General features: G+C 36.1%; 35 non-coding genes across 35 annotated transcripts; 12 read left to right on the top strand and 23 right to left on the bottom strand.

Annotated features, from left to right (window-relative positions):
- Nucleotides 1–86: 86 nt before the first annotated feature.
- Trnay-gua (transfer RNA tyrosine (anticodon GUA)) lies at nt 87–178 on the bottom strand. The gene is given in 2 exon segments: nt 87–122; nt 142–178. It is a non-coding gene; the product is annotated as a tRNA-Tyr (tRNA).
- Nucleotides 179–451: 273 nt separating this feature from the next.
- On the top strand, nt 452–523 carry Trnad-guc (transfer RNA aspartic acid (anticodon GUC)). Its single transcript has one exon. It is a non-coding gene; the product is annotated as a tRNA-Asp (tRNA).
- A 311-nt stretch (nt 524–834) lies between these two features.
- Nucleotides 835–907, bottom strand: Trnaa-agc (transfer RNA alanine (anticodon AGC)). The gene has a single exon. It is a non-coding gene; the product is annotated as a tRNA-Ala (tRNA).
- A 274-nt stretch (nt 908–1,181) lies between these two features.
- On the bottom strand, nt 1,182–1,273 carry Trnay-gua (transfer RNA tyrosine (anticodon GUA)). The gene is given in 2 exon segments: nt 1,182–1,217; nt 1,237–1,273. It is a non-coding gene; the product is annotated as a tRNA-Tyr (tRNA).
- Nucleotides 1,274–1,546: 273 nt separating this feature from the next.
- Trnad-guc (transfer RNA aspartic acid (anticodon GUC)) lies at nt 1,547–1,618 on the top strand. The gene has a single exon. It is a non-coding gene; the product is annotated as a tRNA-Asp (tRNA).
- A 311-nt stretch (nt 1,619–1,929) lies between these two features.
- On the bottom strand, nt 1,930–2,002 carry Trnaa-agc (transfer RNA alanine (anticodon AGC)). Its single transcript has one exon. It is a non-coding gene; the product is annotated as a tRNA-Ala (tRNA).
- Nucleotides 2,003–2,276: 274 nt separating this feature from the next.
- On the bottom strand, nt 2,277–2,368 carry Trnay-gua (transfer RNA tyrosine (anticodon GUA)). Its single transcript is given in 2 exon segments — nt 2,277–2,312; nt 2,332–2,368. It is a non-coding gene; the product is annotated as a tRNA-Tyr (tRNA).
- A 273-nt stretch (nt 2,369–2,641) lies between these two features.
- Trnad-guc (transfer RNA aspartic acid (anticodon GUC)) lies at nt 2,642–2,713 on the top strand. The gene has a single exon. It is a non-coding gene; the product is annotated as a tRNA-Asp (tRNA).
- Nucleotides 2,714–3,024: 311 nt separating this feature from the next.
- Trnaa-agc (transfer RNA alanine (anticodon AGC)) lies at nt 3,025–3,097 on the bottom strand. The gene has a single exon. It is a non-coding gene; the product is annotated as a tRNA-Ala (tRNA).
- Nucleotides 3,098–9,654: 6,557 nt separating this feature from the next.
- On the top strand, nt 9,655–9,726 carry Trnad-guc (transfer RNA aspartic acid (anticodon GUC)). Its single transcript has one exon. It is a non-coding gene; the product is annotated as a tRNA-Asp (tRNA).
- A 311-nt stretch (nt 9,727–10,037) lies between these two features.
- Nucleotides 10,038–10,110, bottom strand: Trnaa-agc (transfer RNA alanine (anticodon AGC)). Its single transcript has one exon. It is a non-coding gene; the product is annotated as a tRNA-Ala (tRNA).
- A 274-nt stretch (nt 10,111–10,384) lies between these two features.
- Trnay-gua (transfer RNA tyrosine (anticodon GUA)) lies at nt 10,385–10,476 on the bottom strand. Its single transcript is given in 2 exon segments — nt 10,385–10,420; nt 10,440–10,476. It is a non-coding gene; the product is annotated as a tRNA-Tyr (tRNA).
- A 273-nt stretch (nt 10,477–10,749) lies between these two features.
- Trnad-guc (transfer RNA aspartic acid (anticodon GUC)) lies at nt 10,750–10,821 on the top strand. The gene has a single exon. It is a non-coding gene; the product is annotated as a tRNA-Asp (tRNA).
- A 311-nt stretch (nt 10,822–11,132) lies between these two features.
- On the bottom strand, nt 11,133–11,205 carry Trnaa-agc (transfer RNA alanine (anticodon AGC)). Its single transcript has one exon. It is a non-coding gene; the product is annotated as a tRNA-Ala (tRNA).
- Nucleotides 11,206–11,479: 274 nt separating this feature from the next.
- Trnay-gua (transfer RNA tyrosine (anticodon GUA)) lies at nt 11,480–11,571 on the bottom strand. Its single transcript is given in 2 exon segments — nt 11,480–11,515; nt 11,535–11,571. It is a non-coding gene; the product is annotated as a tRNA-Tyr (tRNA).
- A 273-nt stretch (nt 11,572–11,844) lies between these two features.
- Trnad-guc (transfer RNA aspartic acid (anticodon GUC)) lies at nt 11,845–11,916 on the top strand. Its single transcript has one exon. It is a non-coding gene; the product is annotated as a tRNA-Asp (tRNA).
- A 311-nt stretch (nt 11,917–12,227) lies between these two features.
- Nucleotides 12,228–12,300, bottom strand: Trnaa-agc (transfer RNA alanine (anticodon AGC)). Its single transcript has one exon. It is a non-coding gene; the product is annotated as a tRNA-Ala (tRNA).
- Nucleotides 12,301–12,574: 274 nt separating this feature from the next.
- Trnay-gua (transfer RNA tyrosine (anticodon GUA)) lies at nt 12,575–12,666 on the bottom strand. The gene is given in 2 exon segments: nt 12,575–12,610; nt 12,630–12,666. It is a non-coding gene; the product is annotated as a tRNA-Tyr (tRNA).
- Nucleotides 12,667–12,939: 273 nt separating this feature from the next.
- Nucleotides 12,940–13,011, top strand: Trnad-guc (transfer RNA aspartic acid (anticodon GUC)). The gene has a single exon. It is a non-coding gene; the product is annotated as a tRNA-Asp (tRNA).
- A 6,374-nt stretch (nt 13,012–19,385) lies between these two features.
- Trnay-gua (transfer RNA tyrosine (anticodon GUA)) lies at nt 19,386–19,477 on the bottom strand. The gene is given in 2 exon segments: nt 19,386–19,421; nt 19,441–19,477. It is a non-coding gene; the product is annotated as a tRNA-Tyr (tRNA).
- Nucleotides 19,478–19,750: 273 nt separating this feature from the next.
- Trnad-guc (transfer RNA aspartic acid (anticodon GUC)) lies at nt 19,751–19,822 on the top strand. The gene has a single exon. It is a non-coding gene; the product is annotated as a tRNA-Asp (tRNA).
- Nucleotides 19,823–20,133: 311 nt separating this feature from the next.
- Trnaa-agc (transfer RNA alanine (anticodon AGC)) lies at nt 20,134–20,206 on the bottom strand. The gene has a single exon. It is a non-coding gene; the product is annotated as a tRNA-Ala (tRNA).
- Nucleotides 20,207–20,480: 274 nt separating this feature from the next.
- On the bottom strand, nt 20,481–20,572 carry Trnay-gua (transfer RNA tyrosine (anticodon GUA)). Its single transcript is given in 2 exon segments — nt 20,481–20,516; nt 20,536–20,572. It is a non-coding gene; the product is annotated as a tRNA-Tyr (tRNA).
- A 273-nt stretch (nt 20,573–20,845) lies between these two features.
- Trnad-guc (transfer RNA aspartic acid (anticodon GUC)) lies at nt 20,846–20,917 on the top strand. Its single transcript has one exon. It is a non-coding gene; the product is annotated as a tRNA-Asp (tRNA).
- Nucleotides 20,918–21,228: 311 nt separating this feature from the next.
- Trnaa-agc (transfer RNA alanine (anticodon AGC)) lies at nt 21,229–21,301 on the bottom strand. The gene has a single exon. It is a non-coding gene; the product is annotated as a tRNA-Ala (tRNA).
- A 274-nt stretch (nt 21,302–21,575) lies between these two features.
- Nucleotides 21,576–21,667, bottom strand: Trnay-gua (transfer RNA tyrosine (anticodon GUA)). Its single transcript is given in 2 exon segments — nt 21,576–21,611; nt 21,631–21,667. It is a non-coding gene; the product is annotated as a tRNA-Tyr (tRNA).
- A 273-nt stretch (nt 21,668–21,940) lies between these two features.
- Trnad-guc (transfer RNA aspartic acid (anticodon GUC)) lies at nt 21,941–22,012 on the top strand. The gene has a single exon. It is a non-coding gene; the product is annotated as a tRNA-Asp (tRNA).
- A 311-nt stretch (nt 22,013–22,323) lies between these two features.
- On the bottom strand, nt 22,324–22,396 carry Trnaa-agc (transfer RNA alanine (anticodon AGC)). Its single transcript has one exon. It is a non-coding gene; the product is annotated as a tRNA-Ala (tRNA).
- A 274-nt stretch (nt 22,397–22,670) lies between these two features.
- Nucleotides 22,671–22,762, bottom strand: Trnay-gua (transfer RNA tyrosine (anticodon GUA)). The gene is given in 2 exon segments: nt 22,671–22,706; nt 22,726–22,762. It is a non-coding gene; the product is annotated as a tRNA-Tyr (tRNA).
- A 273-nt stretch (nt 22,763–23,035) lies between these two features.
- On the top strand, nt 23,036–23,107 carry Trnad-guc (transfer RNA aspartic acid (anticodon GUC)). The gene has a single exon. It is a non-coding gene; the product is annotated as a tRNA-Asp (tRNA).
- Nucleotides 23,108–23,418: 311 nt separating this feature from the next.
- On the bottom strand, nt 23,419–23,491 carry Trnaa-agc (transfer RNA alanine (anticodon AGC)). The gene has a single exon. It is a non-coding gene; the product is annotated as a tRNA-Ala (tRNA).
- Nucleotides 23,492–23,765: 274 nt separating this feature from the next.
- Nucleotides 23,766–23,857, bottom strand: Trnay-gua (transfer RNA tyrosine (anticodon GUA)). The gene is given in 2 exon segments: nt 23,766–23,801; nt 23,821–23,857. It is a non-coding gene; the product is annotated as a tRNA-Tyr (tRNA).
- A 272-nt stretch (nt 23,858–24,129) lies between these two features.
- Nucleotides 24,130–24,201, top strand: Trnad-guc (transfer RNA aspartic acid (anticodon GUC)). Its single transcript has one exon. It is a non-coding gene; the product is annotated as a tRNA-Asp (tRNA).
- A 311-nt stretch (nt 24,202–24,512) lies between these two features.
- Trnaa-agc (transfer RNA alanine (anticodon AGC)) lies at nt 24,513–24,585 on the bottom strand. The gene has a single exon. It is a non-coding gene; the product is annotated as a tRNA-Ala (tRNA).
- A 295-nt stretch (nt 24,586–24,880) lies between these two features.
- On the bottom strand, nt 24,881–24,953 carry Trnaa-agc (transfer RNA alanine (anticodon AGC)). The gene has a single exon. It is a non-coding gene; the product is annotated as a tRNA-Ala (tRNA).
- Between the last annotated feature and the right edge of the window lie 6 nt (nt 24,954–24,959).

The following is a 24,959-nucleotide window of genomic DNA, read 5'->3' as shown; positions in this document are numbered from 1 at the left end:
ATTGCTATGTATGACCATTCAAAGAAATAGTCGATATGTACAGATTTATAACTGCGACGGTTATGGGGAAAAATCAACAAAAAATATCCCGCGAGGCGGATTCGAACCACCGACCTAAGGATGCCTTATTGAAACATTCCACTACAGTCCTCCGCTCTACCAACTGAGCTATCACGGGATCTGTCAATTTGATGCATTGATTGACATGTTATTCTACATGACAACACATTATTCTACACATGGTCGAATATAGTTCCTAATAAAACTGATAAGTTTTGCGCTGATCTGTGGATGATTTTTTTTCTGTCCAATATGTCAATACGGTTTGGAAAAGAGCTGCGTTTTCCTATAGTGACATGGCCATATACTTAACAAGATGAACAATTATATGACTACAACGCCATGCATACTGTGCAGGTTTATATTACTAAAATTGAGAAGGCATTTCAAGTCCTCGGTAGTATAGTGGTCAGTATCCCCGCCTGTCACGCGGGAGACCGGGGTTCGATTCCCCGCCGGGGAGGATTTGTTTTTTCTTGTTTTTTGTACTATTCCAATCTTATCCCAAAGCCCTGCCGTTGTAACGGCTGAATAAATGGTTTCTTTTAAGTTATCGATATGTTTTAAAGTTTACATAATGACCATGTTGTCGACAGTGCAATATATAACAAAAAGCGTATGGGATATGAAGTTCCGATGAAAGAATGTTGAAAAAGGCCTGCTTTCTTTGATTTTGCTTAGCTTTGTAGAATGATAGTAAAACAAAATCATTGAATATTTTTAGAGACAAAAGTGGAAAGAAATGTGTTCGTTTAATCTGAACAAAAATGAAACTGGAGAACCCGGGCATCGATCCCGGTACCTCTCGCATGCTAAGCGAGCGCTCTACCATGTGAGCTAGTTCCCCTCTACCAGACATAGGTGGAAATTAACACTTATGTACGTCCTACGGCTATTCAACATGCCCATTAATTATTCTTTAAGGTTTACGGTGTAAGCATTTTAATTACTATAAACTGAAGAACCTGACCGGTTTCTGATGGAATATTGATTTCTAGACATCTGTACACAAGATATAAAAGGATTACATGTTGCATTGCTATGTATGACCATTCAAAGAAATAGTCGATATGTACAGATTTATAACTGCGACGGTTATGGGGAAAAATCAACAAAAAATATCCCGCGAGGCGGATTCGAACCACCGACCTAAGGATGCCTTATTGAAACATTCCACTACAGTCCTCCGCTCTACCAACTGAGCTATCACGGGATCTGTCAATTTGATGCATTGATTGACATGTTATTCTACATGACAACACATTATTCTACACATGGTCGAATATAGTTCCTAATAAAACTGATAAGTTTTGCGCTGATCTGTGGATGATTTTTTTTCTGTCCAATATGTCAATACGGTTTGGAAAAGAGCTGCGTTTTCCTATAGTGACATGGCCATATACTTAACAAGATGAACAATTATATGACTACAACGCCATGCATACTGTGCAGGTTTATATTACTAAAATTGAGAAGGCATTTCAAGTCCTCGGTAGTATAGTGGTCAGTATCCCCGCCTGTCACGCGGGAGACCGGGGTTCGATTCCCCGCCGGGGAGGATTTGTTTTTTCTTGTTTTTTGTACTATTCCAATCTTATCCCAAAGCCCTGCCGTTGTAACGGCTGAATAAATGGTTTCTTTTAAGTTATCGATATGTTTTAAAGTTTACATAATGACCATGTTGTCGACAGTGCAATATATAACAAAAAGCGTATGGGATATGAAGTTCCGATGAAAGAATGTTGAAAAAGGCCTGCTTTCTTTGATTTTGCTTAGCTTTGTAGAATGATAGTAAAACAAAATCATTGAATATTTTTAGAGACAAAAGTGGAAAGAAATGTGTTCGTTTAATCTGAACAAAAATGAAACTGGAGAACCCGGGCATCGATCCCGGTACCTCTCGCATGCTAAGCGAGCGCTCTACCATGTGAGCTAGTTCCCCTCTACCAGACATAGGTGGAAATTAACACTTATGTACGTCCTACGGCTATTCAACATGCCCATTAATTATTCTTTAAGGTTTACGGTGTAAGCATTTTAATTACTATAAACTGAAGAACCTGACCGGTTTCTGATGGAATATTGATTTCTAGACATCTGTACACAAGATATAAAAGGATTACATGTTGCATTGCTATGTATGACCATTCAAAGAAATAGTCGATATGTACAGATTTATAACTGCGACGGTTATGGGGAAAAATCAACAAAAAATATCCCGCGAGGCGGATTCGAACCACCGACCTAAGGATGCCTTATTGAAACATTCCACTACAGTCCTCCGCTCTACCAACTGAGCTATCACGGGATCTGTCAATTTGATGCATTGATTGACATGTTATTCTACATGACAACACATTATTCTACACATGGTCGAATATAGTTCCTAATAAAACTGATAAGTTTTGCGCTGATCTGTGGATGATTTTTTTTCTGTCCAATATGTCAATACGGTTTGGAAAAGAGCTGCGTTTTCCTATAGTGACATGGCCATATACTTAACAAGATGAACAATTATATGACTACAACGCCATGCATACTGTGCAGGTTTATATTACTAAAATTGAGAAGGCATTTCAAGTCCTCGGTAGTATAGTGGTCAGTATCCCCGCCTGTCACGCGGGAGACCGGGGTTCGATTCCCCGCCGGGGAGGATTTGTTTTTTCTTGTTTTTTGTACTATTCCAATCTTATCCCAAAGCCCTGCCGTTGTAACGGCTGAATAAATGGTTTCTTTTAAGTTATCGATATGTTTTAAAGTTTACATAATGACCATGTTGTCGACAGTGCAATATATAACAAAAAGCGTATGGGATATGAAGTTCCGATGAAAGAATGTTGAAAAAGGCCTGCTTTCTTTGATTTTGCTTAGCTTTGTAGAATGATAGTAAAACAAAATCATTGAATATTTTTAGAGACAAAAGTGGAAAGAAATGTGTTCGTTTAATCTGAACAAAAATGAAACTGGAGAACCCGGGCATCGATCCCGGTACCTCTCGCATGCTAAGCGAGCGCTCTACCATGTGAGCTAGTTCCCCTCTACCAGACATAGGTGGAAATTAACACTTATGTACGTCCTACGGCTATTCAACATGCCCATTAATTATTCTTTAAGGTTTACGGTGTAAGCATTTTAATTACTATAAACTGAAGAACCTGACCGGTTTCTGATGGAATATTGATTTCTAGACATCTGTACACAAGATATAAAAGGATTACATGTTGCATTGCTATGTATGACCATTCAAAGAAATAGTCGATATGTACAGATTTATAACTGCGACGGTTATGGGGAAAAATCAACAAAAAATATCCCGCGAGGCGGATTCGAACCACCGACCTAAGGATGCCTTATTGAAACATTCCACTACAGTCCTCCGCTCTTTTTTTTATCTTGATAAAATTTTATTCACAGTAAAACATCATATAAAAGAATTATTGAGCTAGTCTCCCAATAATTCACATATCACAGATCACAAATTGTCCTTAAATTACATTGACAGTATATATATGAATAAGTATATTTAAAAGTCTATCACAACATTATCATCAGAGATGCGCAGAATAGGATTGTCATTCAAGTAATATTTTTGAAACAAAGAAAAGTTCTTTTTCTGTATATAATACATGTAAGCATAATTAACATGCTTTTGAAGAACAGATTTAAAATAAGAAATAATGTGCAAAACTTTCTCATCTTTCATGACTAAATTTCTTCTCTTTACAACACAAAACCTTCTAACAGATAAAGCAGTATTAACAAAATAAAAGTTTACTTTTTTATCTTTCTTGAGTAGACCGAAATAACATAGAAAATTAAAGTCTAACATATTGATAAAGCTAGCTGAACTATTACACAATATATTATGTAAAAAGTCTTTAAAAAAATCATTGAATCGAGTCAAACATCTACACGAAATTATAAGATGTTCTAAGTCCTCATGCATATCATCACAAACTGGACACAATGAATCATCAGTAATGCGACATCTCAATAACCTCTCCTTAGTAAATAAAACTCTATGAAATATTTTAAATGATAACTCAATCCAATCACTTGGTAAAAATGGAAAGTTCAAAATTGTTTGGACTTTTTGAGTATCAAAATCAGAACACATCTCACACCAATATTTGACAGCATTTGGTTCTTTTGATAATGATTTCAACAACATAGAATAAAAAAACTTTGTTGTACTAGGAAAAGAGTACTTTCTATTATTAACATTACATTCTATATTCAAACTGAGATTTCTACGAACATTTTCATTATTTTCTACTAACATTTTACATTCATCAGGAATACATTGTTTTATACATTGTACTACCTTAATAATCTTAGCAGCAGATACCTGTGGAAACTTTTCAGAAACAATATCTTGAACAAACTCATCTCTCATGAATCCCTTTTTACATTCAAATGCTAAATCTTTCACTTTAATAATGCCTGCTTCTATAAAAGTCTTGATATACAGCATATTACCATTATTAGTAATCAAAGGATTATTGAACAGAGGCAGGTCAAATACATTATTCAAATTGATATCAATTTCAATATAATCACGTATCTTTCCCCAAGCAAACAGCATACATTTATAAAAATCAGGTAAACTCCCCAACTGTCTCTGCTTAAATTGACAGAACAAAATCTCAATACCAAGTTTCATATCTTGTACTTTGGAAAAGAAATAAGTACAAAGATGCTTCCAAACAGCACAATACTCTACATCTAACAAACGACTTAAAAATTTAAGTCTAAAAGCATACATCTTATGTAAAATTTCTGGAAAGTTCAAACCTCCATCTAGTATTCTATTAATAACAACATCATAAGCAACCAAAGATGGTTTATCATTCCACAAAAACCCGATGCACAATTTCTTTATATCTAAATAGTATTTTTCTGGTATATTAACTACCATCAGAGTATACCAAAGTTTGCTCATTAAAAGAGTATTTATCACAGTTACTCTACCATGTATTGACAATTGTCTCATTTTCCAAAGATTCAGTATTTTTGAAATAGACTGCACTTTGCATTCCCAATTCAGACTATCACATAACTTTTTATCCTTGCCAATCCATATGCCTAAAAGCTGTAAAACCCCATCACACTCTTTAATTTTCCAAGCATCTAAATCATTTTTTGATATTTTTCCAGTACCCAATGCCAAAATTTCAGATTTATCTTTATTTAATTTTGCCCCAGATGCTTGTTCATACAATTGTAAAACATTAAATGATTCAGTTACTGAATTTTTGTCAGACAATATCAATGTAGTGTCATCAGCATGTGAAAATATTTTTTCTTCAATATTCACAACAGGAATGTTAATACCTTGAATCCTATCATTCCTTTTGATCATTATACTTAAAGGTTCAGCAACTAAAACATACAATAAAGCAGATATTGGGCAACCTTGTTTAACAGAGTTTGCCAATGGAAAATATTTGGATAGGAAACTATTGCACTTGACAGTACTAAAAATATCTGTATAAAAAATTTTTATCCAAGATATAAATCTCTCCCCAAAACCAAATTTTTGTAAAACCGAAAAAAGATATTCATGCCCAACCCTGTCAAAAGCCTTTTCCTGATCTAACTTTAACAAATAACATTCTAGATTATCCATTTCAACCAAGTCAATTATGTCTCTTACAGTAACAGTAGTATCAGAGATGTCTTTACCTATTATACAACAACTCTGAGTTGGTGAAATAATCTTTGGAAGTACAAATTTAAACCTATTTGCCATGACTCTTGCTAATATTTTATAATCTACATTCAATAAACTGATAGGTCTAAAATTTTTCAAGTCAGTTTTGTCACCTCTATTTTTATAAATTAGGTTAATCATTCCATACCTCATAGACCTAGATAAAACTTTATTCTCTTCAACTGTATCATAAATATATTTCAAAACATCTTTCAACTCATTAAAAAAATATAAATAAAACTCCACCGTGAGTCCATCAGGACCAGGTGTTTTTCCTTGTTTCATACCTTTTATAGAGGTTTTTATTTCTTCAATATTAATTTCCTCATCACATTTTTCAACATCACAAACGTCAACATTGACATTAATACAATCTAACATTTTATCAATTGCTTCATAATCAGTTTGTACACAAGAAAATAGCCTTTTATAAAAACTATAAATAACATCTAAAATTTCAGCAGTTTCACTGACAACATTACCATCACAATTTTTTAAACCATTTATCATATTTCTATTCTGTCTATGTTTCTCTAAATTCAAAAAATAGGTTGTATTTTTATCACTTTCTAATGAATATTGACATTTGGATCTTATAACAGCACCATTACATCTATGTTTTTCTAAACCTTCAAGTTCCTCTTTCAACTCTAAATATTTGACATGATCTATATCATTACCACAAGCAGCCTTTATTGACAATTCTTGTAACTTATTCTGTATTCTATAATAATCTCTATATAACTCTCTCTGTTTTTCTTTACCATAGAGTTGACTTGTTTTCTTGATTTTATATTTCAAATTATCCCACCAAATTAATGGATGTGAAAAATAAAAATCTGAACCAATTTCATCAAGTAAGATATTTCTAATTTTTTCAACAAAAAAATCATCACTCAATAAGGACTTGTTAAAAATCCAAACACCAGGTCCTTTTTCAACTTCAGAAAAATCTAATTTCATACTAACAATAGAATGATCACTGAAAGATGTATCATTGTAAAAAACATTCTTTATAAATGGTTTTAAATTACAAGAAACTAAAAAATAATCAATTCTACTTTGAGTTAAAAAACTTTGTACAACTTGTTTTCTTGAAAACATTTTAACACCTACATTTCTATCTCTCCATACATCAGATAAACCATTTTCATTTATCAATTCAGTCAGACATTTTAAAGATCTGTCAGCATAAAAAACAGTTTTCCCACTTTTGTCTAAAGGGGAAAGAGTGGTATTATAATCACCTGCTATTATAATAAATTCATCTCCATATATTTTACTTTTACAATCATTGAAAAAATTACACTTTTCACTAACATTATTTGGAGCATACAATTTAATTATGTCCAAACTTTTGTCAAGAATTTTACCTTGTATATGAACTAATCTTCCACATACACTCTCACAAACTTTAAAAACATTTTTCAACCTTTTACTTACAAGAATGGCAACCCCTTTCCTATTACAAATGCTATTACTGGCAAAAATCTCACCATCCCATACAGTTTTATCAATTTGAATATCCTCATACAATTTATCAGTCCAAAATGTTTCCTGTAAACAAACAATGTCATATTTTCTTTCAATACATAATGCAAAAATACAATCCCTTTTATTTTTGTCACACAAACCATTACAATTAAGGCTAATGAAGTTAAAAGTAGCCATCACAAAACAAAAGTTCATAACTAATGACACATTCCACTCCATTGTTACTTCATTAACTTATTTTTAACATTTGACAATCTAGCTGCCTTTAAATTAGGCTTAATCTGAAATTTATTTCGCCTTTTGATACCCAAGTAGGATTTTTTCTTACCCACAACAGTAAACTCATCACCACTCGCCAACTGACAATCACTTGTCAATGAATGAGTGTCCATTTCAAAATCATCCAAAGTATCACAAGTACTATGGCTGACTTCTCCCTGGCTTTTGATTTTATCCTGAGAGGAGACAGTATTTTCTATATTAGATATATGATCAATATCTTTAACATTATTCTCAGATACACCAGAGACATCATTAAATTCAACCAAATTAACATGGCTAACATCTACATTATTAGTAAGATTGTCATGATCGATTTCTGATTCTACTTTTTCTTTATCTTCACCACTTACAATATCTTCAACACCATGAATCATGTCACAAACATCATCTAACACCTCAGAAACGTCATCACCATCCACTTCATGATTCGCTCCATCGTGACTAGCACCGTCACATTCATCAATACACTGGCTAGCAACACCATTCGGAACATCATCTGTGATATGGCTAGCAACACCATTATCACCATTCGCTATCGGCTCAACAACCGCCTCCACAGTTGTATGGGTAGCATCGCCATTAGTGTCAACATGACTGACATCATCACGACAACGGGAATGAACACTACTGACAACATTTTCACGTCTTCTGGTGTTCTGTGCCCATTCGTCATCTTCAGAAACATCACTTGAATCATCATTTTCTGTATGAAACATTCTGTCACTTGAATGTTGAATGTCATGATCCTTAAAAATGCCCGAGTAGGAATCAGTTTGGAATTCTGTACATGAATTACCCACGCCTGTCTTCCTCAAGGTTTCACACTTACAGTTCTCCTTCTTGTAAAAGCAGAAAGAACACTTATTTTTCAAGCATTTCCTACTAATATGACCTTGCTCGCCACACTCAAAACACTTGAAATCAGGACAATCTTTATATATGTGGTCCGGGCTAAAACACCCATGACACACTCTAACTTGATGATTGTGGATCACACGACAGTATGCAGTTTCTTTTTCATTCACTGAGAACTTCATCGAGTAGGGGATGGATTTCATATTAGGTGGAAGTTTTGCCTTAAATACTCTTGTTCCATCATAAATATAGTTTTTCGACTTCATCTTATGTTTTTTAATTGGTGACACCACTTCAACTCCAATTTTTGAAAATCTTTCAATGATTTCAGCATCAGTTACATACATACTCAAGTTGAGTATTGAAACATATCTGAAGCTGGATTCTAATTCAGTCACTTTAAATGTTTTACCACTGACTGATAAATCACCAAGAATTGGTTCCATCATCTGCCTCTCTCTAAATACAACTTCATATCCACTGCCGGTCTTTGGCACACATGCTATAACACTTCCTCTACCACATTTCAATTCAATTTCATCAATTACTGAATCAGGTTCAACTTTCCCAGAACCTTCAAGTACACATGAAATTAAAACAGTTTTCTCCTTTGAAAATTCATTTTCAACATTAAAAGACTTTCTATTGGACCTTTCTGGTCCACTTCTTTCAAAGTTCGCCATTAGTTCTTAGATGGATCTCAAGAAACGAATCGAGCGCACCTTTCCTCCCCCTTTTTCCTGCTACGAAAAAGCAGGAAAAGGGGATATAAAACGAATATTTATATGGAAACTATTATCACTTTAAAGGAAATATCATCTAACAATGTTCAGGAAATATTTACACACAAAAATACGGCGAAGAACTCACCAAACAAAGAAAAATTCTCGGACGACACAATGTTTACATCCTACAGATGATGCATCCAAAAACCGACCCTCCACAGTCCTCCGCTCTACCAACTGAGCTATCACGGGATCTGTCAATTTGATGCATTGATTGACATGTTATTCTACATGACAACACATTATTCTACACATGGTCGAATATAGTTCCTAATAAAACTGATAAGTTTTGCGCTGATCTGTGGATGATTTTTTTTCTGTCCAATATGTCAATACGGTTTGGAAAAGAGCTGCGTTTTCCTATAGTGACATGGCCATATACTTAACAAGATGAACAATTATATGACTACAACGCCATGCATACTGTGCAGGTTTATATTACTAAAATTGAGAAGGCATTTCAAGTCCTCGGTAGTATAGTGGTCAGTATCCCCGCCTGTCACGCGGGAGACCGGGGTTCGATTCCCCGCCGGGGAGGATTTGTTTTTTCTTGTTTTTTGTACTATTCCAATCTTATCCCAAAGCCCTGCCGTTGTAACGGCTGAATAAATGGTTTCTTTTAAGTTATCGATATGTTTTAAAGTTTACATAATGACCATGTTGTCGACAGTGCAATATATAACAAAAAGCGTATGGGATATGAAGTTCCGATGAAAGAATGTTGAAAAAGGCCTGCTTTCTTTGATTTTGCTTAGCTTTGTAGAATGATAGTAAAACAAAATCATTGAATATTTTTAGAGACAAAAGTGGAAAGAAATGTGTTCGTTTAATCTGAACAAAAATGAAACTGGAGAACCCGGGCATCGATCCCGGTACCTCTCGCATGCTAAGCGAGCGCTCTACCATGTGAGCTAGTTCCCCTCTACCAGACATAGGTGGAAATTAACACTTATGTACGTCCTACGGCTATTCAACATGCCCATTAATTATTCTTTAAGGTTTACGGTGTAAGCATTTTAATTACTATAAACTGAAGAACCTGACCGGTTTCTGATGGAATATTGATTTCTAGACATCTGTACACAAGATATAAAAGGATTACATGTTGCATTGCTATGTATGACCATTCAAAGAAATAGTCGATATGTACAGATTTATAACTGCGACGGTTATGGGGAAAAATCAACAAAAAATATCCCGCGAGGCGGATTCGAACCACCGACCTAAGGATGCCTTATTGAAACATTCCACTACAGTCCTCCGCTCTACCAACTGAGCTATCACGGGATCTGTCAATTTGATGCATTGATTGACATGTTATTCTACATGACAACACATTATTCTACACATGGTCGAATATAGTTCCTAATAAAACTGATAAGTTTTGCGCTGATCTGTGGATGATTTTTTTTCTGTCCAATATGTCAATACGGTTTGGAAAAGAGCTGCGTTTTCCTATAGTGACATGGCCATATACTTAACAAGATGAACAATTATATGACTACAACGCCATGCATACTGTGCAGGTTTATATTACTAAAATTGAGAAGGCATTTCAAGTCCTCGGTAGTATAGTGGTCAGTATCCCCGCCTGTCACGCGGGAGACCGGGGTTCGATTCCCCGCCGGGGAGGATTTGTTTTTTCTTGTTTTTTGTACTATTCCAATCTTATCCCAAAGCCCTGCCGTTGTAACGGCTGAATAAATGGTTTCTTTTAAGTTATCGATATGTTTTAAAGTTTACATAATGACCATGTTGTCGACAGTGCAATATATAACAAAAAGCGTATGGGATATGAAGTTCCGATGAAAGAATGTTGAAAAAGGCCTGCTTTCTTTGATTTTGCTTAGCTTTGTAGAATGATAGTAAAACAAAATCATTGAATATTTTTAGAGACAAAAGTGGAAAGAAATGTGTTCGTTTAATCTGAACAAAAATGAAACTGGAGAACCCGGGCATCGATCCCGGTACCTCTCGCATGCTAAGCGAGCGCTCTACCATGTGAGCTAGTTCCCCTCTACCAGACATAGGTGGAAATTAACACTTATGTACGTCCTACGGCTATTCAACATGCCCATTAATTATTCTTTAAGGTTTACGGTGTAAGCATTTTAATTACTATAAACTGAAGAACCTGACCGGTTTCTGATGGAATATTGATTTCTAGACATCTGTACACAAGATATAAAAGGATTACATGTTGCATTGCTATGTATGACCATTCAAAGAAATAGTCGATATGTACAGATTTATAACTGCGACGGTTATGGGGAAAAATCAACAAAAAATATCCCGCGAGGCGGATTCGAACCACCGACCTAAGGATGCCTTATTGAAACATTCCACTACAGTCCTCCGCTCTACCAACTGAGCTATCACAGGATCTGTCAATTTGATGCATTGATTGACATGTTATTCTACATGACAACACATTATTCTACACATGGTCGAATATAGTTCCTAATAAAACTGATAAGTTTTGCGCTGATCTGTGGATGATTTTTTTTCTGTCCAATATGTCAATACGGTTTGGAAAAGAGCTGCGTTTTCCTATAGTGACATGGCCATATACTTAACAAGATGAACAATTATATGACTACAACGCCATGCATACTGTGCAGGTTTATATTACTAAAATTGAGAAGGCATTTCAAGTCCTCGGTAGTATAGTGGTCAGTATCCCCGCCTGTCACGCGGGAGACCGGGGTTCGATTCCCCGCCGGGGAGGATTTGTTTTTTCTTGTTTTTTGTACTATTCCAATCTTATCCCAAAGCCCTGCCGTTGTAACGGCTGAATAAATGGTTTCTTTTAAGTTATCGATATGTTTTAAAGTTTACATAATGACCATGTTGTCGACAGTGCAATATATAACAAAAAGCGTATGGGATATGAAGTTCCGATGAAAGAATGTTGAAAAAGGCCTGCTTTCTTTGATTTTGCTTAGCTTTGTAGAATGATAGTAAAACAAAATCATTGAATATTTTTAGAGACAAAAGTGGAAAGAAATGTGTTCGTTTAATCTGAACAAAAATGAAACTGGAGAACCCGGGCATCGATCCCGGTACCTCTCGCATGCTAAGCGAGCGCTCTACCATGTGAGCTAGTTCCCCTCTACCAGACATAGGTGGAAATTAACACTTATGTACGTCCTACGGCTATTCAACATGCCCATTAATTATTCTTTAAGGTTTACGGTGTAAGCATTTTAATTACTATAAACTGAAGAACCTGACCGGTTTCTGATGGAATATTGATTTCTAGACATCTGTACACAAGATATAAAAGGATTACATGTTGCATTGCTATGTATGACCATTCAAAGAAATAGTCGATATGTACAGATTTATAACTGCGACGGTTATGGGGAAAAATCAACAAAAAATATCCCGCGAGGCGGATTCGAACCACCGACCTAAGGATGCCTTATTGAAACATTCCACTACAGTCCTCCGCTCCACCAACTGAGCTATCACGGGATCTGTCAATTTGATGCATTGATTGACATGTTATTCTACATGACAACACATTATTCTACACATGGTCGAATATAGTTCCTAATAAAACTGATAAGTTTTGCGCTGATCTGTGGATGATTTTTTTTCTGTCCAATATGTCAATACGGTTTGGAAAAGAGCTGCGTTTTCCTATAGTGACATGGCCATATACTTAACAAGATGAACAATTATATGACTACAACGCCATGCATACTGTGCAGGTTTATATTACTAAAATTGAGAAGGCATTTCAAGTCCTCGGTAGTATAGTGGTCAGTATCCCCGCCTGTCACGCGGGAGACCGGGGTTCGATTCCCCGCCGGGGAGGATTTGTTTTTTCTTGTTTTTTGTACTATTCCAATCTTATCCCAAAGCCCTGCCGTTGTAACGGCTGAATAAATGGTTTCTTTTAAGTTATCGATATGTTTTAAAGTTTACATAATGACCATGTTGTCGACAGTGCAATATATAACAAAAAGCGTATGGGATATGAAGTTCCGATGAAAGAATGTTGAAAAAGGCCTGCTTTCTTTGATTTTGCTTAGCTTTGTAGAATGATAGTAAAACAAAATCATTGAATATTTTTAGAGACAAAAGTGGAAAGAAATGTGTTCGTTTAATCTGAACAAAAATGAAACTGGAGAACCCGGGCATCGATCCCGGTACCTCTCGCATGCTAAGCGAGCGCTCTTTTTTTTTTTTCATTGTAAAAATATTTTATTCATTAATATTTACAAGGTTGTGTTTAACCGGACAATACCCGGTTTTACAAGTTCAACGAATATATGTATATGTATATATTTAAGCATGACGATATATATGAACGTGAACATAAGTTCATGTCTTTTTGATACACTTAATTTTGTATTTAACCAAAGTTAGCCAATACATGTTAGAAGAAATGAAGAAATAAAAATAGATAACAATGCTTTCTGCATACAAACACAGTTGTACATGTATCAAGTTGTATTTATATAAACAATGTCTACAACTAATCACAATAATTAGGCAAGAACATTTTCCTTTCACTCATATGTTAAAAATCAAAAATGAAACACAAGTGAATCCATTTCTAGTCGTAAGAGTGGATTTCTATTAAGAAAATATTTATAAAACTGGTTCATTTTGTTTTTCACTCTATATAAAGCAAAAGCATATTCAATGTATCTCTGAATTGTATATTTGAAAAAACGGACTGTTTCGATATTTTTGTTTTCAAACACTTTCAGATTACGTGATTTATAAATGACAAGTCTAGCTACACAAATCATGTAGTTCAAAAAGTATGTATTTATAAGCTTTGAAGTATTCAAATAACCTAGTAGGATAAGTTGTTCGTAGTCTATAGAGTTCACAATATCTGCAGAACAATTCCTAAACATGTCAAATAATAAATCCTTTAAATAGTTGTGAAGTGGTTTCTGAAATGAACAAGTGACCCACAGATGAGACAAGTCTTCTGTTGATTGATTACAGCACTTACATATCTCATTATCTACAGTACCTATTTTATTTAATTTTTCAAGGGTAAATATAGAGCGATGTATCATGCGATAGTACAAACATCGGCAATCAGGCGTTAACGTTTCTTGATTGACAAGCGAGTATAAGCGTGTAAATTCTAGTTCAGGATAAAACTCCGCCCACTTCTTCTCGGCCGTAGGCTGTTCCCACGATAAAGATAAAATGACTGAATAGAAATTCTTAGTTGTACATGTATTGAAGAAAATTTCTTTGTCATTTTCGTCGATAATTTTGAGTATCGGGGTTTTGTCACCTTGGGGATTATTTACAGTTTTTACGTGTTTGTGCCATTCTAAAGGAATCGAAACGAGAATCTTTTGTAAGGATAACGCTATGTGTTCGGCATTCTCATCTGGATTATGCGATTGGATTATTTCGATTATTGCATTCGGATTTAGAAAACCTGGTACCACTTCATAGGATATGTGCTTTACTAGAAACAAGCCTGCATCTATGAAATTTTGAAAGAGGAGCATTTTATTGTTATACTTAATCTCTGGATTACAAAAAATTGGGATATTATAAATCTGGTGAGGTTCTATTTTGAAGCTGATTTTATGTTTGATTCTGTAGAATGATTCCATCATTTCTTGATAAAATACCGGAAGTTGCTTAAGCTGGCTGTTATTTAAAACCAAATGGACAATATTTTCGGCAACATCAAGATTATTGATATTTGTAATGAAATAGCTAAATGCACTCTTCCAAAGAGCAGTGCAATTAGGGTCTAAATATTTTTTAAGAAATTTTAATCTAAATGCTTGCATTTTTAAGTAAATATCTGGTATGTTTAAGCCACCATTAGCCTTTGCACCTACAATTGACTGGTATTTAATTAAAGGTGGTTTCCCTTTCCATAAAAAATTTAAAACTGCTGACCGGAGTTCAACTTTAATAATTTCAGGCAGGGGACAAACTGTTAGCGTATAATATAAACGCGACATGATCAAAGTAGAGACGACAGTTGCGCGACCGTGGAGGGTTAGCTGACGCTTGTTCCAAAGGGAGAGAATGGACTTAATTGTTTGAATTTTGTCTCTCCAATTAAGATATTCACAAGAAACTTTATCTTTACCAACGTAAATACCTAAAACTTTTGTAACATTTTCACTTCGTTTAAGTTTTAGATTATACAATTCTTGATCCGATAATTTTCCGGCTCCGAGACACATAATTTCTGATTTATCTTTATTAATTTTAGCACCTGAAGCCTGACAGTATAAGTCAAGGACCTCAAACACTTCACCTATAGACTCTTTGTCGGAAGTAAATATATTAGTATCATCGGCATGTTGAAAAACTTTACCCTCTTTCTCTGAATTGTGAATTTTAACACCTACAATATTTTTGTTTTTAATTATAGCCTGTCCGAGAGGTTCAGCGGCCAAGACGTACAGGAGAGCAGAAACGGGACAACCCTGCTTAATTGAGTTTCTAATTTTTACGTATTTAGTTTGGAATCCGTTGCATTTAATACTGCCGCTTACGTCATTATAAAAAATTTTTATCCAACGAATAAAATTTGGCCCGAATCCGAATTTTTCCAAAGCAAGATAGAGATATTCGTGATCGACTCGATCGAATGCTTTTTCTTGATCAACCTTAATCAAATACGCTTCTAAGTTGTCGTTCTCAATGACTTCTATAATGTCTCGTATGCTGGACGTTGTATCCGCGATATCGCGACCGGTTACACAACATGTCTGCGTTTCGGAGATGATACTAGGCAGAACGATTTTTAGGCGATTCGACATAACTCTTGCCAGAATTTTGTAATCGACGCAAAGTAATGAAATTGGACGAAAGTTTTTAAGATTATTTTTATCTCCTTTATTTTTGTAAACAAGATTTATCACACCATGGCGCATAGATCTAGAAAGAATTTGTTCATTTTCTATAACTTTGAAAATCTTCATAAAAATTTCACCGAATAAATCGAAAAATTTGCAAAAGAACTCAACTGTTAAACCGCAGGGACCAGGTGACTTATTTTTAGCCATCCCGAAAAGGGCCGAACGAATCTCGTCTAGAGTTACCTCAGATTCCAATATTCGCATGTTTTCTTCTGTAATTTTTTCGGAAATATAGTCAAGTATCTCCGCTGCCTTATCCTTATTAATTTCAGTACAAGAGTACAAGTTTTTATAAAATCTGTGGATTTCGTTCAAAATGTCGTCGGTGTTTGTGAGTAAGTTACCGTCGGGAGTTTTGAGTTCTTTTATACAGTTATTGTTTTGCCTAAACTTTTCTAATTCAAGAAAATACTTAGAGTTCCGATCGCTTTCGATCGCCCAATGGGCTTTGGACCTGAGAATGGCACCTTTACATATATCATGTTCATACTCTTTAAGTTTCATTTTGGTTTCTTCAAACTTAGTAACATTAAAATTTATATTACTTGCGGCTTGGATGGACATTTTTTCATATTCACGCTGTAGTTTAAAATATTCTGACTTTTCAGCCTTTCTTTTATTCGTAGCAAAAAGCTTTGAAATTTGCTTAATTTTGAATTTTAAATTATCATACCACACCAGCGGTTCACTATTATATAAGTGACATTTCTTTTCATTTTCGATTAAAGTACGAATTTTTTCAGTGAACATAACGTCTTCTAATAACATGTTGTTGAAAATCCAGAGGCCGGGGCCACGCTCTACATCTACAAAGTCGACACGCATCACGACGGCGGAGTGGTCGCTAAACGTATTGTGTTTGTAATAAACATTTTTGACAAATTGTGACAAAACTCTAGAAATAAAAATGAAATCTATACGGCTTTGGCATAATTTATCACTAATAACTCTGCGCCACGAGTAACAACGGACTGAATGGTTTCTAGCTCTCCAAATATCATAAATATCACGGGTCTCGCATAATTGTACTAAACATTTAAAAGCATTATCTTCTATATGAACTGACCTTTCTGGGCGGTCGAGTTTAGATAATGAATTGTTAAAATCTCCGAGTAAAATGGTATTTTCTGACATGGGGATATTTTTTGATATTTTCTCAAAAAAGGCAACCTTTTCTTTCACGACATTTGGAGCATAACAAGTTATTATATCCAATTCTCTATCGTCAACTTTTAACTTAATATGTAGATACCTGCCGTCAAAACTTTTTACATAAGAAACATTATCTTTTAATCTATTTGAAATTAAAAATCCAACACCTTGCCTATGGGTTTCGGTACATTCGGCATATATTTTGCCATTCCATAATTTACTTAAATTATTTTGAACGGACTCGTCCCAAAAAGTTTCTTGAATAGCAATAATATCAAACTTATTCTCTTCACAATATGTACTAAACAGTTCAAATTTATGCAAATCTCTAAGACCATTGACATTAATTGATACAATATTAACCATCGTAATAAGGAGGAAGGCTACTAAAGGGTTTAGGACGATGAAGGTGGAGTCTTAACAGGAAAGTTTGTGTCTAGGATTTTGTTTCAACTTCTTAATGTCCTCAGCAGTAAGTGAAGGACCTGTTACCATCTTTCTTCTTCGAATATGGCCTGACCCCATTTTACAAATTTTCTTAAGGTTTTCACAATCTTCATCAGACTTATCTTTCTCAAGTTCTAGGACAGACTCGGAGTCATTTTGGTCTTTATCATCAGACTTACATGCGAAATCTGTAGTAAAAAGAGGAATACTAGAATCCGAGGCTGTCCCTTGATGCCCGAGAAACCCAGACCCCCCAAATTTATTACAAGTATCAATATTACCAACACTGTCAGTGTCCATATTTGAAACTGGTTCTTTCATAATGTTCTTTAGATTCACACAATTGTCTGTTTCAATATCTGAAATGTCCTCAATGTCAAGTGTATCATCGTCGTCCTGCACATCACCGCTACCAGTGTCGACTGTATCATCATTAGCTGTCATCAATGTTGCCTCCTCTGTATTATCATCCGAGGTCGTATCTCCGCCTTTCGTCTGCCATAGCTCTGCCTCATCAATCTCGGCTTCTGGCCGTGAATGTTCCCCCCAAGGGGTACAGTTACACTTGTGGGGGTATTTGTTGCAGGTTTTACACGGTGGCGTGTTACACATCTTTGCTAGGTGACCAGTTCTATAACACTTAAAGCATCGGTTTTCTGGACAGTTGGCGTAGACGTGACCACTTTCATAACACTTCGTGCATACCTTTTTCTGGTTGTCATGTACAACTCGGATATATTCGAAAGAGTTTATGCCAGTTGAGAACTTCATTGAATATGGTAAGCTCTGTATTTCACCAGGGAATTTGACTACTGCGAAACGTGTACCATCCGCCACCGAGGTGCCAGGGTACATCCTGCGTTTCAGAGAAGTAACAAGTTCTAAGCCTGCATCTGTTAGCTTTTTAGTAATTTCTTCATCAGTTACATAATATGAAACATTCAAAAAACTTACCAGCTTCTCTTTTGAGAAAATGGCATTTGGTTTAAACGTATTGTTCTTGATTTTAAATCCAGTGTCACAGATAAGTTCCAAAGCATCGTAATCCAACAAAGTAATTTCATATCCGTTTCCACTTTTCGGTACACACGCAGCAACTGTTCCTTCTCCGACTGCTTCTTCAACACTTTTAATAACAGCACCGGCTGATACAGATTTATTGTCTCCAACATCAACAAACACAGTAAGTTCTTTCAGGGTTTTTCGACCTCCCCTCCCACCCGACATGGTGGAGGGAGGAAACACAGTTCAGGTTGATAAAAAGCACAAATACTTATTTAATATCACAGTTAAGGTTAATAATCCAATAAAAGAATATCCACATGTGCGGATGACTCGTAAAAACGAGAAAAACTTTTCGATTTTTCACCCAGCTCAGAAAACGTGGCCGTCGTCTCAAACCGGAAACCGGAAGTCCTAAGCGAGCGCTCTACCATGTGAGCTAGTTCCCCTCTACCAGACATAGGTGGAAATTAACACTTATGTACGTCCTACGGCTATTCAACATGCCCATTAATTATTCTTTAAGGTTTACGGTGTAAGCATTTTAATTACTATAAACTGAAGAACCTGACCGGTTTCTGATGGAATATTGATTTCTAGACATCTGTACACAAGATATAAAAGGATTACATGTTGCATTGCTATGTATGACCATTCAAAGAAATAGTCGATATGTACAGATTTATAACTGCGACGGTTATGGGGAAAAATCAACAAAAAATATCCCGCGAGGCGGATTCGAACCACCGACCTAAGGATGCCTTATTGAAACATTCCACTACAGTCCTCCGCTCTACCAACTGAGCTATCACGGGATCTGTCAATTTGATGCATTGATTGACATGTTATTCTACATGACAACACATTATTCTACACATGGTCGAATATAGTTCCTAATAAAACTGATAAGTTTTGCGCTGATCTGTGGATGATTTTTTTTCTGTCCAATATGTCAATACGGTTTGGAAAAGAGCTGCGTTTTCCTATAGTGACATGGCCATATACTTAACAAGATGAACAATTATATGACTACAACGCCATGCATACTGTGCAGGTTTATATTACTAAAATTGAGAAGGCATTTCAAGTCCTCGGTAGTATAGTGGTCAGTATCCCCGCCTGTCACGCGGGAGACCGGGGTTCGATTCCCCGCCGGGGAGGATTTGTTTTTTCTTGTTTTTTGTACTATTCCAATCTTATCCCAAAGCCCTGCCGTTGTAACGGCTGAATAAATGGTTTCTTTTAAGTTATCGATATGTTTTAAAGTTTACATAATGACCATGTTGTCGACAGTGCAATATATAACAAAAAGCGTATGGGATATGAAGTTCCGATGAAAGAATGTTGAAAAAGGCCTGCTTTCTTTGATTTTGCTTAGCTTTGTAGAATGATAGTAAAACAAAATCATTGAATATTTTTAGAGACAAAAGTGGAAAGAAATGTGTTCGTTTAATCTGAACAAAAATGAAACTGGAGAACCCGGGCATCGATCCCGGTACCTCTCGCATGCTAAGCGAGCGCTCTACCATGTGAGCTAGTTCCCCTCTACCAGACATAGGTGGAAATTAACACTTATGTACGTCCTACGGCTATTCAACATGCCCATTAATTATTCTTTAAGGTTTACGGTGTAAGCATTTTAATTACTATAAACTGAAGAACCTGACCGGTTTCTGATGGAATATTGATTTCTAGACATCTGTACACAAGATATAAAAGGATTACATGTTGCATTGCTATGTATGACCATTCAAAGAAATAGTCGATATGTACAGATTTATAACTGCGACGGTTATGGGGAAAAATCAACAAAAAATATCCCGCGAGGCGGATTCGAACCACCGACCTAAGGATGCCTTATTGAAACATTCCACTACAGTCCTCCGCTCTACCAACTGAGCTATCACGGGATCTGTCAATTTGATGCATTGATTGACATGTTATTCTACATGACAACACATTATTCTACACATGGTCGAATATAGTTCCTAATAAAACTGATAAGTTTTGCGCTGATCTGTGGATGATTTTTTTTCTGTCCAATATGTCAATACGGTTTGGAAAAGAGCTGCGTTTTCCTATAGTGACATGGCCATATACTTAACAAGATGAACAATTATATGACTACAACGCCATGCATACTGTGCAGGTTTATATTACTAAAATTGAGAAGGCATTTCAAGTCCTCGGTAGTATAGTGGTCAGTATCCCCGCCTGTCACGCGGGAGACCGGGGTTCGATTCCCCGCCGGGGAGGATTTGTTTTTTCTTGTTTTTTGTACTATTCCAATCTTATCCCAAAGCCCTGCCGTTGTAACGGCTGAATAAATGGTTTCTTTTAAGTTATCGATATGTTTTAAAGTTTACATAATGACCATGTTGTCGACAGTGCAATATATAACAAAAAGCGTATGGGATATGAAGTTCCGATGAAAGAATGTTGAAAAAGGCCTGCTTTCTTTGATTTTGCTTAGCTTTGTAGAATGATAGTAAAACAAAATCATTGAATATTTTTAGAGACAAAAGTGGAAAGAAATGTGTTCGTTTAATCTGAACAAAAATGAAACTGGAGAACCCGGGCATCGATCCCGGTACCTCTCGCATGCTAAGCGAGCGCTCTACCATGTGAGCTAGTTCCCCTCTACCAGACATAGGTGGAAATTAACACTTATGTACGTCCTACGGCTATTCAACATGCCCATTAATTATTCTTTAAGGTTTACGGTGTAAGCATTTTAATTACTATAAACTGAAGAACCTGACCGGTTTCTGATGGAATATTGATTTCTAGACATCTGTACACAAGATATAAAAGGATTACATGTTGCATTGCTATGTATGACCATTCAAAGAAATAGTCGATATGTACAGATTTATAACTGCGACGGTTATGGGGAAAAATCAACAAAAAATATCCCGCGAGGCGGATTCGAACCACCGACCTAAGGATGCCTTATTGAAACATTCCACTACAGTCCTCCGCTCTACCAACTGAGCTATCACGGGATCTGTCAATTTGATGTATTGATTGACATGTTATTCTACATGACAACACATTATTCTACACATGGTCGAATATAGTTCCTAATAAAACTGATAAGTTTTGCGCTGATCTGTGGATGATTTTTTTTCTGTCCAATATGTCAATACGGTTTGGAAAAGAGCTGCGTTTTCCTATAGTGACATGGCCATATACTTAACAAGATGAACAATTATATGACTACAACGCCATGCATACTGTGCAGGTTTATATTACTAAAATTGAGAAGGCATTTCAAGTCCTCGGTAGTATAGTGGTCAGTATCCCCGCCTGTCACGCGGGAGACCGGGGTTCGATTCCCCGCCGGGGAGGATTTGTTTTTTCTTGTTTTTTGTACTATTCCAATCTTATCCCAAAGCCCTGCCGTTGTAACGGCTGAATAAATGGTTTCTTTTAAGTTATCGATATGTTTTAAAGTTTACATAATGACCATGTTGTCGACAGTGCAATATATAACAAAAAGCGTATGGGATATGAAGTTCCGATGAAAGAATGTTGAAAAAGGCCTGCTTTCTTTGATTTTGCTTAGCTTTGTAGAATGATAGTAAAACAAAATCATTGAATATTTTTAGAGACAAAAGTGGAAAGAAATGTGTTCGTTTAATCTGAACAAAAATGAAACTGGAGAACCCGGGCATCGATCCCGGTACCTCTCGCATGCTAAGCGAGCGCTCTACCATGTGAGCTAGTTCCCCTCTACCAGACATAGGTGGAAATTAACACTTATGTACGTCCTACGGCTATTCAACATGCCCATTAATTATTCTTTAAGGTTTACGGTGTAAGCATTTTAATTACTATAAACTGAAGAACCTGACCGGTTTCTGATGGAATATTGATTTCTAGACATCTGTACACAAGATATAAAAGGATTACATGTTGCATTGCTATGTATGACCATTCAAAGAAATAGTCGATATGTACAGATTTATAACTGCGACGGTTATGGGGAAAAATCAACAAAAAATGTCCCGCGAGGCGGATTCGAACCACCGACCTAAGGATGCCTTATTGAAACATTCCACTACAGTCCTCCGCTCTACCAACTGAGCTATCACGGGATCTGTCAATTTGATGCATTGATTGACATGTTATTCTACATGACAACACATTATTCTACACATGGTCGAATATAGTTCCTAATAAAACTGATAAGTTTTGCGCTGATCTGTGGATGATTTTTTTTCTGTCCAATATGTCAATACGGTTTGGAAAAGAGCTGCGTTTTCCTATAGTGACATGGCCATATACTTAACAAGATGAACAATTATATGACTACAACGCCATGCATACTGTGCAGGTTTATATTACTAAAATTGAGAAGGCATTTCAAGTCCTCGGTAGTATAGTGGTCAGTATCCCCGCCTGTCACGCGGGAGACCGGGGTTCGATTCCCCGCCGGGGAGGATTTGTTTTTTCTTGTTTTTTGTACTATTCCAATCTTATCCCAAAGCCCTGCCGTTGTAACGGCTGAATAAATGGTTTCTTTTAAGTTATCGATATGTTTTAAAGTTTACATAATGACCATGTTGTCGACAGTGCAATATATAACAAAAAGCGTATGGGATATGAAGTTCCGATGAAAGAATGTTGAAAAAGGCCTGCTTTCTTTGATTTTGCTTAGCTTTGTAGAATGATAGTAAAACAAAATCATTGAATATTTTTAGAGACAAAAGTGGAAAGAAATGTGTTCGTTTAATCTGAACAAAAATGAAACTGGAGAACCCGGGCATCGATCCCGGTACCTCTCGCATGCTAAGCGAGCGCTCTACCATGTGAGCTAGTTCCCCTCTACCAGACATAGGTGGAAATTAACACTTATGTACGTCCTACGGCTATTCAACATGCCCATTAATTATTCTTTAAGGTTTACGGTGTAAGCATTTTAATTACTATAAACTGAAGAACCTGACCGGTTTCTGATGGAATATTGATTTCTAGACATCTGTACACAAGATATAAAAGGATTACATGTTGCATTGCTATGTATGACCATTCAAAGAAATAGTCGATATGTACAGATTTATAACTGCGACGGTTATGGGGAAAAATCAACAAAAAATATCCCGCGAGGCGGATTCGAACCACCGACCTAAGGATGCCTTATTGAAACATTCCACTACAGTCCTCCGCTCTACCAACTGAGCTATCACGGGATCTGTCAATTTGATGCATTGATTGACATGTTATTCTACATGACAACACATTATTCTACACATGGTCGAATATAGTTCCTAATAAAACTGATAAGTTTTGCGCTGATCTGTGGATGATTTTTTTCTGTCCAATATGTCAATACGGTTTGGAAAAGAGCTGCGTTTTCCTATAGTGACATGGCCATATACTTAACAAGATGAACAATTATATGACTACAACGCCATGCATACTGTGCAGGTTTATATTACTAAAATTGAGAAGGCATTTCAAGTCCTCGGTAGTATAGTGGTCAGTATCCCCGCCTGTCACGCGGGAGACCGGGGTTCGATTCCCCGCCGGGGAGGATTTGTTTTTTCTTGTTTTTTGTACTATTCCAATCTTATCCCAAAGCCCTGCCGTTGTAACGGCTGAATAAATGGTTTCTTTTAAGTTATCGATATGTTTTAAAGTTTACATAATGACCATGTTGTCGACAGTGCAATATATAACAAAAAGCGTATGGGATATGAAGTTCCGATGAAAGAATGTTGAAAAAGGCCTGCTTTCTTTGATTTTGCTTAGCTTTGTAGAATGATAGTAAAACAAAATCATTGAATATTTTTAGAGACAAAAGTGGAAAGAAATGTGTTCGTTTAATCTGAACAAAAATGAAACTGGAGAACCCGGGCATCGATCCCGGTACCTCTCGCATGCTAAGCGAGCGCTCTACCATGTGAGCTAGTTCCCCTCTACCAGACATAGGTGGATTACATGTTGCATTGCTATGTATGACCATTCAAAGAAATAGTCGATATGTACAGATTTATAACTGCGACGGTTATGGGGAAAAATCAACAAAAAATGTCCCGCGAGGCGGATTCGAACCACCGACCTAAGGATGCCTTATTGAAACATGTTGAAAAAGGCCTGCTTTCTTTGATTTTGCTTAGCTTTGTAGAATGATAGTAAAACAAAATCATTGAATATTTTTAGAGACAAAAGTGGAAAGAAATGTGTTCGTTTAATCTGAACAAAAATGAAACTGGAGAACCCGGGCATCGATCCCGGTACCTCTCGCATGCTAAGCGAGCGCTCTACCATGTGAGCTAGTTCCCCTCTACC

This window comes from Perna viridis, chromosome 15 (genome assembly GCF_037379345.1).
Source record: "Perna viridis isolate PV_CMFRI_1.1 ecotype Kerala chromosome 15, ASM3737934v1, whole genome shotgun sequence".
Classification (NCBI taxonomy): Eukaryota; Metazoa; Mollusca; class Bivalvia; order Mytilida; family Mytilidae; genus Perna; species Perna viridis.
This window is presented reverse-complemented; position numbering and strand designations above follow the sequence as displayed.